The sequence below is a fragment of the Anopheles gambiae genome (assembly GCF_943734735.2).
Source record: "Anopheles gambiae chromosome X unlocalized genomic scaffold, idAnoGambNW_F1_1 X_unloc_5, whole genome shotgun sequence".
Taxonomy (NCBI): domain Eukaryota; kingdom Metazoa; phylum Arthropoda; class Insecta; order Diptera; family Culicidae; genus Anopheles; species Anopheles gambiae.
In genome coordinates this window covers 224,419-232,500 of record NW_026902659.1, presented here as the reverse complement: position 1 = coordinate 232,500, position 8,082 = coordinate 224,419, and positions in this window count along the sequence as shown.

Sequence of the window (8,082 nt, the reverse complement as noted above, 5' to 3'; positions counted from 1 at the left end):
CAGCCCCTCCTTGGTAGGGGACAACAATTGGCGCGTGTGTGACGAAACCCCAAGTGACCACAATACTATCAAGTTTGTGGTCGGCAGGGTTCCGAGACAGCGCGCCAACAACGAGGTACACTCAGCAGCGAATGGGGGAAGGTGGTCCACAAGATTCTTCGACAAGGATTTGTTCGTTGAAATCTTGAGGGACCAGGACATTTTTGGGCATGTTGCTACGCCAGAGGAGCTTACCCAGGCCATCACGGTGGCCTGTGATGGCACCATGCCTAGGCAACCCCCAAGGCGACAGGGCCGGCGGCCAGTTTATTGGTGGACGTCCGAGATTGATCGGTTGCGCAGCCATTATCACGGAATGAAACGGCGGTTCAACCGGGCCCGGACCGAGGAGCAGCGCGAGGAAAGGCGTCAAATGAAGTCGGACGCACGCGCTGCCCTGGAACGGGCCATCAAGCTCAGCAAAGACCAACACAAGCAGGATCTGCCGGAACAATTGGAACCGCACGGCTTTGGCCCTGCTTACCAAATCCACAAGCAGCAGTGGGAAGGAGCTCGGGTTCCGATGGAACGGGATGCCAACAAGCTCCAGTTCATCGTGAATGAGCTCTTTCCCGATCGTCCCCCGATGGAGTGGCCCGAGACGGAAGTAGGTGAGGATCCACAGGATCCGGTCTCGGAGGAGGAGTTGGCGGAAGAGTTGAAGGAAATTGCCCGCTCACTCAACCCCAAGAAAGCTCCGGGGGACGACAATATTCCAAATATGGCTGCAGCTGCGGCAATTCTGGCTTTTCCGGAAGTTTTTGCCAAAAGCTACAAGCAGCTACTGGAGGCAGGCACTTTTCCCGACGCATGGAAGCGGCAACAACTGGTGCTGCTTACCAAGTCGGGAAAACCACCTGGGGAGCCCTCGTCATACCGGCCAATTTGTTTGCTGAGTGTGCTGGGGAAAATTTTAGAGCGGTTGATTCAGCGGAGGCTGACAACCCATCTGGAGTCGACCGGGGGACTTTCGGACGCCCAGTACGGTTTCCGTAAAGGGCGTTCAACCGTTGATGCCATCACTCGGGTGATGGACAATGGTAAAGTCGCTCTAGACAAAAAGCGAAAGGGGGATCGTCTCTGTGCGGTGGTAACGGTGGACGTCCGGAATGCCTTTAACTCGGCAAACTGGACAGCGATCGGCCAAGCTCTGCAGCGTAAAAACACTCCGCCTTATTTGCAGGCGTTGCTGCGGAACTATTTCATTGGCCGAACGCTCCACTACGATACGGATGAAGGAATAGTGTCGAGGACTGTATCTGCTGGCGTTCCTCAGGGTTCGGTTCTAGGACCAACACTTTGGAACGTCATGTACGACGACCTACTCCGCTTGCCGCTCGAAGGACTACGAGCGGACATCATCGGGTTCGCTGACGACGTGGCCTTCACATTTTTGGGAAGGACCACGGAACAGGTCAGCGCATTAGCAACGGCTAACCTGGAGAGGATCGAGCGGTGGCTGCAAGGAGTCGGTTTGGAACTTGCCCACCAAAAGACCGGGTTCATGATCTTTTGTACCCATCATGTCCCGCAGCTCGCAGAGCTTCAAGCGGGCGGTCACTCGATCCAATCCACGGAAACGCTGAAGTACCTGGGAGTGGACCTCTGCCGCAAACAGCACCACAGCCGGCATCTGGAGAGGGTGGTCAATAAGGCTTCACGGATTACGAATGCCTTGACCTGCCTGATGCCGAATAAGCGTGGTCCTAAGAGCCGCAGTAGGAGACAGCTCGTAAACGTCGGCAACAGTATCATCCGATACGGAGTTGCCACCTGGGGGCGATGGGTGCTCGACAAGGAGACCCATCGCAAATCGGTCCAAAGGGCGCATCGACCGGGGGCTCTCCGAGTCGCCAGCGCCTTCCAGACCGTTTCTTATGATGCCGCTTGCGTTGTTGCCAACACCACCCCGTTAGTCCTCCTCATGCAGGAGGATATCCGCTGCCACGACGAAAAGGTAGCGAGTGGTGGAGTTCAATCGGACATACGAAAGCGGCAACGGGAGGAGACGATGAGGCGCTGGCAGGACCAGTGGACAACGGGTGCAGGGCAACCAGGAGCACCAGGACTGAAGACGAGGAGGCTGATTCCAGACATTAATCTCTGGGTCAGCCGCAAGCATGGGGAAGTTGACTTTTTCCTCACCCAGCTCCTCACGGGGCACGGGTTCTTGCGCTCCTATTTCGTCGAGAAAGGCATCCTGGAGGGCTCGCCCAACTGCCCTGAATGTGGTGACGCCGTGGAAGACGTTGAACACGTGCTGTTCCACTGTCCACGGTTCGATCGGATCCGGAATGAGATGCAGCAGCGGTGCCATTCCCGAGTAACAATGGATAACATCGTCTCGGAAATGTGCACCCGCAGCGAAACGTGGGAGGCCGTCCGCGCCGCCGCCAGGACAATCTTCTCCACTCTCCAAGCGAGATGGGATGTTGAGCGTCCACCAACGGCAAGGCGACGCAGGCGGGCCAGACGGCGGGCGAGGGACGCAAATGGTGGTCCCTCAGGCCATGCGGCACGGCAACAACCCGCACCGCAAGGGCCACCGTAAGCTGGAAAGTTATTAATCTTTTATTTATTTTCGTTTCTTTCCAGCTTTCTTTTTTTTTTTTTTTTTTTTTTTTTTTTTTTTTTTTTTTTTTTTTTTTTTTTTTTTTTTTTTTCTTCTCTCATCTATTTTCAGCTTTCTTCTACCTCTTTCTCCTTTTTCTTGTTTCCTCTATCCAAATCTCGTTTCAGGAGAACTGCCTTACGTGCTTGGAGTGGTGACCAACGATGCCGACACCCCATTGCCCACCCGAAGCGTGGGCGATAGGACCAAAGGGACCGCGTCGCACCACGGTAAGCAGCGTAATAAGCAGAATCATCAGACCAGATCGCCGCAGAAGATGCGTCGTGACCCAGGGTGCAACCGCACACACGACTCCGCATGAAGTAATACGCACCACAAGCGTACCGGCCGAGTTGGGTGAGTCGGAGAGGGGGATGGAATATGCTCACTCTTCGTTAACAAAAAAAAAAAAAAAAAAAAAAAAAAAAAAAAAAGGTAGCCAAATGCCTCGTCATCTAATTAGTGACGCGCATGAATGGATTAACGAGATTCCCTCTGTCCCTATCTACTATCTAGCGAAACCACAGCCAAGGGAACGGGCTTGGATGCACTAGCGGGGAAAGAAGACCCTGTTGAGCTTGACTCTAGTCTGGCATTGTAAGGCGATATAGGAGGTGCAGCATAGGTGGGAGGGCTTCCTCGTGGAGCTCGCCTCTGAGATACCACCACTCTTACTGTTGCCTTACTTACATGATTGGGTGGAACAAGCGCGGGCCCCAGGTCCGGATCGTGCGCGCACCTCCTCCGGGGGGCTGTGGCGGCGGTTCGCCTGCGCGCGCCCAATGCGCCGTGTTTCTCGCTCAGCGTCCAGTGTGTCGCTGGGTGGTGCCGCCGGGGAGACTGCATCGTAGCATCGTCGTGTGTAGCGTGTTACCCGCTTGTCCGACCGTGAGCCGTGGCCCGCAAGGGTACAAGCTTGCGTACGTCGGTGCATTCGTGGTGCACTGCTTCTGCGCGGTCGATCGTTTATGATGTCACGTTTGCCCCCGGTTCCGCGCGCCGCCCGGCTCGAAGACTCCTGGACAGGTCCTTTCGGTCCACGTCATGGACAGTGCCAGGTGCGGAGTTTGACTGGGGCGGTACATCTCCAAAACGATAACGGAGGTGTCCAAAGGTCAGCTCAGTGTGGACAGAAACCACACGCTGAGCATAAGGACAAAAGCTGGCTTGATCCCAACGTTCAGTACACTTCGGGACAGCGAAAGCTTGGCCTTACGATCCTTTTGGTTATAACGAGTTTTTAGCAAGAGGTGTCAGAAAAGTTACCACAGGGATAACTGGCTTTTTTTTTTTTTTTTTTTATAAACGGGTTTTTTATTTTGTTTCAAAATTAAACCCTCCCGCTCCCCTACATTTTACCCGCGAGGGCTTACCCTGCAGGGGGTTTCATGGCTTAATGGCCAACCTTTTGTCCGTGCGAAAAGCACCTTCCATGTTTTATTTCTATTTCTAAATTCAACCGAAAAATTCACTCATTCCCCTAAATAGGGCGCTTTTTCACGCTCGATGCGTCGCTGTTTTTACGTGCATACCACGCCTAGCGGGAGGCAACTTCTGCCTCGACCACGGCGGCTTCTTCCGCGGCGTTCAGGCCACCGTCCGTGGCCTCGTTTTCCTCGTCGATTGCGCGGTTGCGCATACCAGATGGTCCGGCTGCTAAATCCGCGCGTTCTCGGCCGTCATCGTCATTGTTTATCGCCTGGCCGGACATCCCGAGAAGACGACGGTTTCGTCTCCTCTCCCTGAACCGCGCTTGACGCTCACGAAGCGCTGCACGTCGCTGAGCGGTCCGTGGTGAAGCTGGTGGGGTTGGGGGAAGTCCAGCTCGACGTTCTTCCCGCCGGCGTGCTGTTGCTGCTCGCCGGTTGGCGTTGCGTCGCTCGTTACGGGCCCGCCGCACTTCCGCGCGTTGGGCCTCCAGCTCTGCTGCGTCTTCGTCCTGACGCTCGATGACGTTAACAGCCAATGCTGCCCGCTCCTCGTCCCACGCTCGCTGCAGTTGGGCCGTTATTCGCTTCGCGGCTTCGCAAATACGACTCCAGCTATCGGCGTCGCGCAACAAGTGCCGCTGGAGGGTGTCCGGACAGACAGGGTCCGGACCTCCCTCGCCGAGTAGCTCCTGTCGAACTGCCGCAAAGCGTGGGCACTCGAAGAAGGCGTGCTCCGCCGTCTCTGGGACGCCGACGCACAACTGGCAGTCTGGGGACGACGTGAATCCATTGTGGCACAAGTAGTCACGGAAAAATCCGTGTCCGGACAAAACCTGTGCCAGATGGAAAGTCATATCTCCATGTTTCCTAGACTGCCAGTCGCCGACCGATGGAATTACACGGTGCGTCCACCGCGTGTGCCGGCTAGCATCCTGTTGCAGTGCGTCGGCATCCCATTCCTCCTGCCAGCAGTCGATGGTGTTCTGCCGCTCCGTCGCCCGGATGTCCTCCCTCGTTGCAGCACGGTCTGGAGCAAGGAGTTGTTGGTGAACCCGAGCATCCTCGTTGATGAGGTGGCATATCGGTACGAGTCCAGCGAGTAGGGTGGCCGTCTCATACCTGACGGTACGGAATGCCCGTGCCACCCTGATGGCTGCTTTTCGCTGAACTCGTTGCAGCATCCGTCGGCACTCTCGCACCTGAGTTGCCTCAGCCCAGACGGGAGCAGCATACCGCAACACCGATTCTGCCACATACGCCAGCAGCCTTGACTTGGCCGTCCTGGGGCCGCTGTGGTTTTGCATGAGGCGCGTTACAGCTGCCACCACGCGCGACGCCTTTTCGGAGACTTTCGTGACGTGATCTCGCCATTTCAGGTGATCTTGGAGCTGCACGCCCAAGTACCTGATGCTCCTAGAAGACTGGACTTCCACGTCACCGACGCGAAATGTCACCTGCGGCGGAGTCTTCTTGCTTGAGATCAGGACGGCTTCAGTCTTGGCTGGGGCCAGCTCCAGACCGTGCTGTTGCATCCAACGTTGGACCTGGTCAACGGCCTCCTCTGCTCTCGCGCGAACCTCGTCCGTGGTGGTAGCAGGTACCAACAGCGCCAGATCGTCCGCGTATCCGATGACTTCGACGTCGGGAGGTAGCGGCACATCCAGCACCCCGTCATACATGATGTTCCACAGAGTTGGGCCCAGGATGGACCCCTGTGGAACACCGGCGGTTACATGCCGTACGGCGGGGCCTTCGCTCGTGTCAAAGTACAGCACACGATCCTCGAAGTAGCTTCGAAGCATCCGTTGGAGGCCGACGGGAACACCTTTTGCCTGAAGGGCGCTGGCAATGGATTGCCAGCTGGCCGTGTTGAACGCGTTCTTCACGTCCAACGCCACCACAAGCAAGAAACGGTTATCCCGGCCGTTCGTTCGCCGGAACGACATGGCGGTACGGCCGGCCTCAACAACCCGCTGGATGGCGCTCACTGTCGACCGCCCTCGACGAAATCCGAACTGCCGGTCCGACAGTCGGGGTGAAGACGGCTCCTCGAGATGTTCATTGAGGCGATTCAGGATGAGGCGCTCAAGTACCTTCCCCAGTGCGTCGAGCATGCAGAGGGGTCGGTACGAGCTGCTCTCTCCCGGAGGCTTCCCCTGCTTCGGCAGCAACACCAGTCGTTGCCTCTTCCACTGCGCCGGAAACGAAGCGCGGTTGAGGCAATCCTGGTACAGGACCCGGAAGACCTCCGGGAACAACATGATGGCCGTCTTCACTGCCGCATTCGGGATGCCATCGAGCCCTGGTGCTTTGTGATTTGCCATCTGGCTCGCGATGAGCAGCAGCTCGTCGTCCGTTACCGGTGCAATTCCCGCCGTTGTTGTTGCTCCCTCGACGCTTCCAACGTTGCTCAGCTGCGACCAGTCGCAGGGCGGATGCTCAGGGAAGAGGTCGGATACAATGCGTTCGAGGACGACCCGGTCCGCTTCTGAAGGCGTCCGACTGCCCCGGAGCCGGGACATGACGACACGGTATCCTGCCCCGAACGCATTCTCTTCTGCAATTTCGATCAGCTCCTGGAACAAGTTCCGCTTGCTAGCTCGAATTGCTCTACTGAGCTCCGCCCTTGCTGTCCTGTGCTCAGCTGCTGCTATGCTGCGCTCCTCCAAGTCAGCCGTCTGCAGCAACCGGTCACGGGCAACCTCGCAATTGTTCCTCAGTCGAGCCAGGAGGGGAGACCACCAAAAGATGTTCCGATGCGGGTCTTGGTGCACTCGGGTAACCCGTTGCATCGTCTCGTCGCAGGCCTTGAGCATGGCTGCGATCATACCCTCCTGGCTCGTTGCGCGTTGGACAAAGTCCGCAGCGAACAGCGCCTCGAGGAATGAGGAAGGAGAAAACTGCGAGGTTTTCCATCGGCGGCCAGCGTGACGCACACGCCTCTGGCTTGAGGAATCACCCTGCTGCGACGATGGTTGCCGCTGTCGTTGCTGCTGTTGCTGTTGTGATAACTGCTGCTGTTGTAAGGACTGCTGTTGCTGCTGCTGCTGTTGCTGCTGAGACGACTGCTGCGCTGTCTGCTGATGGTTCTGCAGTTGTTCGGGGGATGGTGGTGTTCCACCCACGGTGTAGAGAACATAGCGGTGGTCTGACGCGGTGTAGCTTGTGCTAACAACCCAGGTGTCAGGGCGAGCGATCGACGGGCTCGCGAATGCCACATCCACTATACTCGGGAGAGCCACCCCGTTGCCAACAAACGTGTATTCCCGACCTTGATTAATCACGATTAGGCCAAGCTGCTCCACCATTCCGTGCAGTTCTTCCCCGCGGTCGCAAGTCCTCGGGCTGCCCCACTCCTCATGTCTGGCGTTAAAATCGCCGGCGACGACGACTTGAGGGTGGGAGAAGCCTTCGAGTTCTATTGCTTCCAAGAAGCGCTCGAACTCTGCGAGGTTAAGGCTTGGTGGAGCATAGCAGCTGATAAAAACCACTCCGCCGATCTGCGCTGCAACCAACCCCTGAGCTTCACTGCACCACACCCGCTGTATTGGTAGCTCACCGACAGCTACCACCGCTACCGCCTTGCAGCTGCTGAATGCCCACCGGCCGTTGTTTTCAGGTGGGCGCAGAACATCAGAGAGAATGAGCACGTCTGCTTTCTCCTCTCTGGCAGCTTGCAGCACCAGGTTCTGGGCATCACGGCCATGGCCCAGGTTCGCCTGCAGAACTTTCAGGGCCGGGAACATCGTTGGGCCGAACGAGCACATTCGCTGTGGCCTATGTGGTGAGCGCCACCGCACAGTGCGCACTTTGCCTCATTCTGGCAGGATCGTGCTTTGTGTCCGGTAAGCCCACAGCGGATGCACAGATTCTGCCGATCTGCGGTGGAACGGCAGTTCGAGGCGATGTGGCCCATCTCCAGACAGCGGAAACAGCGCTGTCGCTCTGGAGGCGTTGGTGGGGCTGCTCGAACCTTGCTCACACAGTCGCACAGGAACAGTT